Genomic DNA, 9,384 nt, shown 5'->3' with positions numbered 1-9,384 from the left:
TCCATGAAGGATAGTAATGCGTGGTCTGCAGTATTGTCAACTAATATGTCGATGTGAGGTAGAGGAAAGTCATCTTTTGGACTCGCTTTGTTCAAGTCCCTAAAGTCAACACAAACACGGATTCTCCCATCCTTTTTGGGTACGGGTACTATGTTAGCTACCCAGTCAGAATACTCGGAAACTTTGATGAACCCGGCTTTGAATTGCTTATCAACTTCTTCCTTAATCTTTAGAGCCCATTCTGTTCTCATTCGTCGAAGCTTCATTTCACGGGTTTGAAACCCGCTTAATCGGAATTCTATGTTCGGCAATATCCCCGTCGATTCTGGCATGTCTTTGTAGGACCAAGCGAAAACGTCTTTGAATTCATTTAGGAGGTCTATGAAGTCGGCCCTTTCGGTAGAGCTCAAGGTAGTCCCTATCCTAAGTTCTTGGGGTTCTAGTTCGGTTCCTACGTTGATGGGTTCGGTGTCCTCTATTACTGGTCCCCCTTCCCCTTCCTGTAATATTTCTTTGGCTACGTAGGGAGGTATTTCGGTCAAGTCCGGGTCTTGGTCATCCTCGCATCATCATAAATGCAATTGCACTCGAAAGAACACAGAGAGTAAGCAGAACCTGATTTATTCATATTAAGATTTGAGTAAAGTTGAAACAAAGAAGCCAACTGATCCATGGTCAGTGGCGGCAAAGGGACAGTGGTTGGGGCATTTCCCGAACTACTGTGACTACTCGAGGCTAAGCTAGGAGAAACGAAGGGAGTGGGGATGACAACAGGAGTAGACTCTCTAATGACTTCTCTAGACTCCGACTCTGACTCCGACTCCGACTTGAACTCATCGTCTTCTGGTTCTCCTTTGAACATCTCTCCTTCTCCAGTGGTGAGCTTGAAGAGTCTTCCTTGGTTGTTGGTCCATTTGATTGACTTTCTCCATCCTTTCTGCTGTCTTGCGTCGGTTTCTGTGATCAACGCGGTGGGGTTGAAACGATCGTCTTGAAGTATCATGGTAATGATCTCATCCTGCGCGGCCCTAATGAATCGATCTTCTCCAAACAATAGGCTAACAGCTTGTTCGTCTAAGCAAGGTGCTTGACAGGTTTTGACGGTAGGAACCGTTTCTGGAGGAATGAAGTAGCAATCGTGAAAGATCTCGATTCCGGCTAACTTCCTCTCAAGATAATGCCAAGGTTCGGGAAATCCATGAAAGAGCTCTGAACTTCCTTCTTGAACAAAGTATCCATTTAAGGTAGGGAGATAGGGCCTCATTTGGACTCCCACGAGCTTGCGGTTTTGGACTTGGGCCAGCATTTCGAGGACTTCCTCTTTTGTAGGTTTGTACCCTAGTCCAAGTGGTATCCTTGTCGAGTTGCCTTCCTTGTGTGGTGCGAAGGTATTCTTCCGAATAGGGTTCAAAGGCATTCCAGGGAAGTATCCCTGGGATTTGAGTATGTGGTTGTCCACCAAGTTGGAGTAGGGATTATAGTATAGGGGTGCCAACTCACTTTCTATGACATTTACACTTTGGAAGCCCCCAAGTTCGTATACGGGATCCGCAAGGACTTGATTGTTTGATTGCTTCTCGATTATTGCCTTGATGGGTGACGAAGTGATCGTCCCTAATTTGCCATTTAGTGGGATCTTGATCTTTTGATGAAGGGTGGATGTTACCGCTTTGGAAGCATGAATCCAAGGCCTTCCCAGAAGTATGTTGAATGAAGCTTCAATGTCCACTATTTGGAAGTTAACATTTCGGTCAATTGGCCCTGTGGCTATGGTTAAGCTAGCAAGTCCTACTACCTTTCGTCGTGTACCGTCATATGCACATACACCTTGATTGGTGGGAGTCCAATCCGACTCTTTCATGCCTAGCTTGTATGCTGTTTTGAGGGGTATGGCGTTGACCGCAGAGCCATCATCTACCAAGGTCATTGGCACATTCTTGTTTAGACAAATGACAGTGATGTATAGAGCAAGGTTGTGACTAGCGCCAAAAGGTGGCAAATCTTCGTCTGAGAAAGTAATAGGATTACTTAGCTTTGGTGATTCTTGGAAGACCAAGTTGACTACATCTTCAGGAGTGGAGTTATGTGCTGCATTTAGCTTGGCCAAAGCTTGCAGTAAAGCTTGGCGATGTGGGAATGAACTTGCTATTAATTGCCAGACTGAAAGATCAGCCTTTGTTTTCTGTAATTGCTTGAGCAAATGATCAGTGGGGTCATCTTCGTTGTCATTTGGTGTGATGACGTTGGTTGGACCGTTTTGAGTAGTGTTTTGATATGGGCGACCCGAACGAGTTAGGTGATCCACATCTTGGTCTTCACCATTTTGGACTATTTCCTTGACTAGGGAGTTTTCAATGAGATACTCGTCCTCATCATCATCGACCCAAACCCCATTGATTGCAGCTAGTTCCCTCATTCTCATGATATCACTTTCTAGTCGTATGATTTGATCGACTAGTTTATCAACCATGGTGACTACTTCTTGCATAGTGGCATTTTGAGAGAAGATTAGTGGCACATGTTCTTCGGGTATTGCGTTGGGATTGCGTAAGGTTGTTACCATGCTCTTTAGTTCCGAAACTTGTCTATCTACACTCCTTGCCCATGTGATGAAGTCGGAAATGGTAGGGGAGATAGTAGAGTAGAGCCCCTCTTTCTCAATTGCATGAATTTCATTTTCGGTGGGAGAAATGAGGTGTGAGCAATCTAAGGTAGATTCATCACTTGTGATCACTAGAACTCCAAGAGGATTCTGAGTGTTGTTGGGTTTACCTCCTGGTGGTATTGGGAGTCGACCATCTTCAATCATATCTTGAAGCACGTGTTTCAACTTGTAGCATTTTTCTGTGTCGTGCCCTTTGCCCCTATGGTATTCACAGTATGAATTTTCATCCCAAAACTTGGACTTCCTTTCGGGTTCGGGAGTAGGTCCAATGGGTTGGAGTTTACCTTGCTTCATTAGCCTTTTTAGAGCGTTGGAGTAAGTATCCCCAAGGTTTGTGAACTTCCTTGGTGGGGTAGTTTTCTTGGATGGCTCGAGAAGGTTAACCTCATCGGTCTTGCTAGTAGAGCCGTATGAACGACTCGTGGACCCTTGATATCCTCTACCTACCGTTTTGGACAAGAGTCCTTTACGGATGTCATCTTCAATTCGCGTCCCCAATACGGTTAAGTCCTTGAAAGTCTTGATGTTTTGATATCTCAAATGATTGGCATAGATGGGTTTGAGATTATCCACAAACTTTTCCACAAGAGTAGCCTCATCCGGGCGTTCAACTAGTTGGGTGCTAGTCTTCCTCCACCTACTTAGGAAGTCGGTGAATCCTTCTTTGTCATTTTGGGTAAGAACCTCTAGAGTACGCATGTTGACTTGGATCTCGGCATTATCCGCATATTGTTTAGAGAATTCGATTGCGGCATCTTCCCAAGTAGCGACCTTCTTGTGATCTAAAGTGTAGAACCATTGCTTCGGAATGGTGTCAAGAGATGAAGGAAAGATCCTTAAGAACATCTCGGGTCTGATGCCTTTGATAGACATGTAATCCTTGAAGGCACGGATGTGATTCAAAGGGTTCTCGTGCCCCTTGAACTTAGGGATATCCGTCATGCTAAAGTTAGTTGGCAATTTGGAATTGACGGCCTCATACTTGCGATTGTTCTCTCTATAAATGTCATCCCCCTTAAGGTACATCAATTGCTCCTCTAAGTATTGGAGTCATTTCTCAGCTACAGTCATCCCCATGAGAGGATTTCCGTCTCTAGATTCATCATCGGAATTACCTATTACTTCCTCTTCTTGAGGGGGGAGTCTCTCTTCTACGGAATAGATCCGTCCTTCGATAGTTTCAAGGCGATCATGGACTTGATCTTGGGTAACTTGGATTTGGGCTAGCGCGGCTAGGATTCGATCATTACCATCTTGAATTTGCTGGAGATTTGTTTCATCACTTTATCCGGGCATCTTGGAGACTGGATAAGAGATTGGCGACGAATCAAAACACGATCGACCATTCTAACACACTTGCTAAAAGAAGAAAAGTTTTGACTCGTGAAGTGGGTGTGGGCCACTTGTGTTGAGTGAGTTTTGAAGAAAGATAGGGTCTTTGAAAATGTGTGTCCTAGTCAACTGTAGTGTAGTTGTAGGAGTGGACTCGAAGTGAGGTTTTGAAATGGGCTTGTGGCTCGAACTTTGACGCGACAAACGGACAGAGTTTTGACCGGATTTTGCGCTAATTAGAAGCCCTATTTCGAAATTCTTGTTTGAAAAAAGGGTTTTGATTTTTTGAAAATTCGTCATAGTTTTGTTTAGAAATGGTGATCACGTAAGGTTTACATATTTATACAAGCATTATAACGGGATGCTGAGTGCATTTAGAAGGGTTTTGGTTTAAAGGGTAGGTTGCCATACCGAACCATCAAACCCGAAGTCTGTGGAGAGGCTCGTGCCCAACAAGAGTAAGGCCGATTCCTAGTCCATTTCCTCAAGTAGTGAAGGCCCTTGACACAAACAAGAGTAAGCATCATGGTATGGATGACGTCAATCGCTATCCATCCTTAGGCCCAAATAAGAATTAGGACCTTTTAGACGGGACGATTGGTCGAATGGGTTGGGTTGGGCCTAGGAAGGCCGAATAAAACGGTCTAGGAAGACCGAGTTATGAAAACCGACAATTGTCTTGTACAAATTATTCCCTAACCTTGTTCAAGTTTCACCCTATCTACACGTAATTGTATTATCCCCAGCGGAGTCGCCAAACTGTGGACAGCGGGCCGCCCACGGGGGCGCTTGGTGAGAAACGAAACAAGCGTTTGCATTTTTGTATGGAGTCGCCACCAATTTTTATGGGAAATTGGAACCGTTCGAATACCTCATGTCATGTCAAGACATAAAGTAGTGACATGAACACTAAGGAATCGTTACCCTTAGCATTCTATGTCTAGAATGACTCTCGTGGATGCCAATGAACACGGGTGTTCACGGAGATCTGGAGTAAGGGGTGAGGGTACGTATTAGGAAGCTCTTTTGATCGAACACCTAATCCCGCCCGCCTCGATAGCGGCCTCTACTAATGATTAGGGAAGTTATTCGTACTTGATATATCGTCGGCTATATGCATGCAATGCAACATCCAAGTTTTAATCCTAGCATGTGAAGATTTAACTAAGTCTGTGAACAATTAATTAGCATACAATTAATGTCGAAGTTGGGATTTAAGTCAAATTACATGCGAAAACATACAAGAAAAAGGATAAATACAATAAAAGAAAATTAAAATAATGGAAATTACATTAATTACATTGAGATAGGCGATTTAGGTCGAAAATACCTTTAAAACGGATAATTTGATAAAAAAGAATAAAAGAATAAAAGGATAAAATTAATGAAATAAACGAACAGGAATTAGCGTGATATTACGGTTAATAGTTAATTAATACGTAGACTAAACAAACTAGGTCAAGGCAGAAACGGAGTTCAGAGACAGAACTCAGCCAGGAACAGGCGCAGCAGAGCTGCGTCCTTTGGAATAGGCGCAGCAGACGCTGCGTCTGTTCCTTGGCTCAGTTCTGGCTGTGAAGCCGTAATTGCAAGCCGTTAATGTCAATTGGTAAATTTAATGACGGATTAAAATAATTACTCGGATGAAAGTGATTAGCAGGTTAATTAACATATGAATGGGTTATAAAAACAGTGCAATATGAATGAGACGGATGCAAACGAATTAATTACAAGGTGGAACAACGACAGAAGTGAACAATATTAATGAGTCCTCTATTGAAATCAATTAACTAGTCTAAACATGATGATATATGACGAATATATGATGAACATGAAAGCTATATCAAAGACGAATCCCAAGAAACCCAATATGAACAAATTGAATCTCTACAACCCGGAATTGAATTTAATGACGAAAACCCGCAAATATTGGATTATTAGGGATTTAAGTCGAATTTATGACGATTAAAACATATTAATGAATGATGAATTATATACATGTGATTATTAAACTATTGTACCGAAGAATTAAAGAAAACAAGTGAAAACAAATAATCAAAGACGAATTACAGAAGACGAAGGAAGAAGAAAAGAAGCAGGAACTACGGCAGCCTCACGAAGAGGCGCAGCAGGAATTGCGCTCCTTCGAAGAGGCGCAGCAGTTGCTGCGTCTTTTCTCGACTGTCAGTCTTCTGAAAATCCGTAAAAAGAGGTTTTAAAGACGGTTTTAGAAATCGGTTTTAATGAGGTATTTTCGACGTAAATCTTACAATAATGATACAATAATTAAAATACAATAAATAAATAATGATTATACACCCTCAGACTTACATGTTGACGAAACGAGAAGAACTAAGATATCGATTAGTGATGCTCGACGCGAATGCAAAGAGAGTGCCCTCGTAAGAGGAAAACGATTGAAACAAATTGATTAATTAGATTGATTATTGTGTAGTTGGTCAAATTGGTCGGTCATGCAACGGAGAGGCTGGTACCCCCGGAAGGATCCGAGCTTACGTGGTCGAAAGTTCAAGCACGTAGGCGCCAATAAGTAAGAACGAAGTCTAGAATGCAAAGGGAGAAGAGAAGGGCGGACACTCGCGTGAGAAATATGAGGAGCGAAGGCTCCTATTTATACTAATCACATGAAGGAAGTAGGGTTTCGGAGACTCTTTGGAAGTGAATCTCGGAAAGATATGAAAAAGATACGAGAAATATGCAGAAAAGGGCCTGGGAAGAGGCGCAGCAGCCACTGCGTCTCTTGGAAGAGGCGCAACACCTGCTGCGTCTATTCCCAGGAGGTTTCCTCCTGCTGAAGAAAGATTTCCGTGTTTGAGTTATGGTAGGACGGAAATAATTCGATTTTCCTTAATATTTTATATGAAATTTACGGGATATTATTTGCCAAAAGATAAAACTTGTGAAATATGGAATAGAAATATCCGGAACATTCCAGAACATTCCGACTCGGGATTTAACAGTTATCAGAAAATGGAGACGGTTTTTGACCCGGACTCCGAATGTACTCTAATTACTGCCAAAACGACCGTATCGGGACGTAGATGACAACTAAGAGGTCGACATTGATATTTGAGCAATCACTTGACGATAGTCTTACGAACTGTCACAAATCGTTCCGCGTATCAAACATGCGGCCCAATCATCACCGGGTGGTTTGCGGGAGGTGCAGAAGTGAGGTATCTACAACCATCCCCGAATGGATCACCACAGTTTTCAAAACATTTAAACTGGGGTCAGCTACTGTTTACATAAAACAATACAGCAAAAGCAATACAACAATCATCCAATCTCCATCATAACTCCACACACCTGACTACACACGAAAGTGTGTAGTCCTGCCAGAATACCCATCGCAACAAGTATTCCACACCGCCAGTGGGGGACCGCAGCCGTTCCCACCTAAGCCCCGCTCATCTCATCCGAGCGATAACCCATGTTCCTAAATGTGCACATCCCCTCTGTGGCGGGTTCCACAGAGGGCGGATCAAGGGCGTGAAGCCACTCCCGCAAGTGACTCCACTCAGCCGAGGGCGCACCTCGCAAACCACAGACAATTATACAACCAACCACATTATACCACAACAATTACTAATTACCAATTCCGATATGATATAAATCAACAACAATGATCTACCATCAACAATTCAATGTAAACAATAACCGAGTATGGGAACCCTACCTGGAATAGCAACCACAAGACCGTCACAGCAGCTAATCAGTAATGTTCCTCTACGAATCCTCCTCCTATAACACATATTCATATAATTATCATTTAACCAACATAATACACCCAAAACCCCCAAATCTACCCAATTAGGGTTTTAAACAAACTCAACGAAACATTATAAAAATTATACAAGAATCTTACCCTTGACGCGACGAACTCAACGACGTAAAGAACAAGACAACCCGACGATCCTAGCCATTCTGATTTGTTAACAACGCGAAGAACAATGCAACGTAACTCCTTTTTCTCTCTTTGAAAGGTTTTAGAAAGTGAAAAGTGATTAAAAAGAATGACGGAATCCTTTTATACTAATCACGCGTTATTAACGAATCCCGGCTAAAATAACCCGTAAGACTCACTTACTCGATCAAGTAAGTGACTTACTCGATCGAGTGCCCCTTACTCGATCGAGTGTCACACGTACTCGATCGAGTACCCAACAGGCAGACTACTGTTTTGCGTAAAAATATACTTACTCGACAGAGTAAGCCCTACTCGGTAGATTACCCATAGACATAGAAAACCGTAGTATTACAAGCTCTCCCTGAGATCCCTAGCAGCCATCCCCGAGCCTTCCTTTACTGTCTTGACAACTTTCCAAGGAGAAGCACGAAGCCATTCACCGAATTTTAAATCCTCTTCCTCGTACGACCCCTCCTCACAATCTTTTTCACTGTGTCCTATGAGCCCACAACCGTAGCAATAGGTTGGGAGTCTTTCGTATTTGACATTAAATTCAGTTATAGAGCCCTCCCTCATTCGAATAGGAACCACGACTTTAAGAGGTACCCTCACATCATGGAGATATCGGATACGAATAACTCTGTCAATTTCAACATTAGGTCCTGTCTCCACACTAATAAAGGTCCCCAAGCAATTCCTAATCCTCTATGCATTCGAAACACTTCGACGTCCCGCAACAGGAAGATCATAATCCTAGCCCAAATCAGAACATGAAAAAGCGGTACATCTGTAATCTTACTTGATTGGTTCGTTCATTGAAGGACCACACAAATTTGTCGAAGTGCCATGGTTGCCCTTCTAAAACCCTAGCTTTATCGCGCTCAGCCCCGAACCGAAAAACGAATGTTTTCTCACGAGCATCGACCACGTTCCTTATCAGTGGTGTCGAAGGATTCCATAACTTGGTCATAAAATCGATAGCCGCTTTGACGTTAATTGCCCTAGATGCCCAAAGCTTCCCCACGAGCATTAACTCATTCTTCTTTATCCCCTCCCCTTCTTCCTCATCCCATTCAAGCGCCTGCACCCCTACATCATCGTCCAGACTCACGACCTCTTTCTCCTTCCGGTGTTGGCCCCTTGACGAACTATCCATTGACACCTGCAAAGAGAAACATAAGCAAAAAAGAAACGAAACAAAGAAAGTTCCCACTCATGATCGAGATCGTGAGAAGAGCCTCGAGATAGAGGAGGAACCAAGACGATTGGACGAAAAAATCCTAGGAGACTCTAAGACTTTTTTTAAGCTTATTGTCTCAAATGTTTTTACCCATGAGGCGTTTAAGAAAATCAATTTGATTTAAGGTGTTCCTTCAATATTTATTGTAGATACCCAGTATCTGCTGAGACTCCAACAAACACCCGATGATTATCGGACTATAACATGCTTTGGAAT

Source organism: Silene latifolia, chromosome 2, assembly GCF_048544455.1.
Source record: "Silene latifolia isolate original U9 population chromosome 2, ASM4854445v1, whole genome shotgun sequence".
In the NCBI taxonomy this organism is placed as follows: domain Eukaryota; kingdom Viridiplantae; phylum Streptophyta; class Magnoliopsida; order Caryophyllales; family Caryophyllaceae; genus Silene; species Silene latifolia.
Note: the sequence above shows the minus strand (reverse complement) of the source record.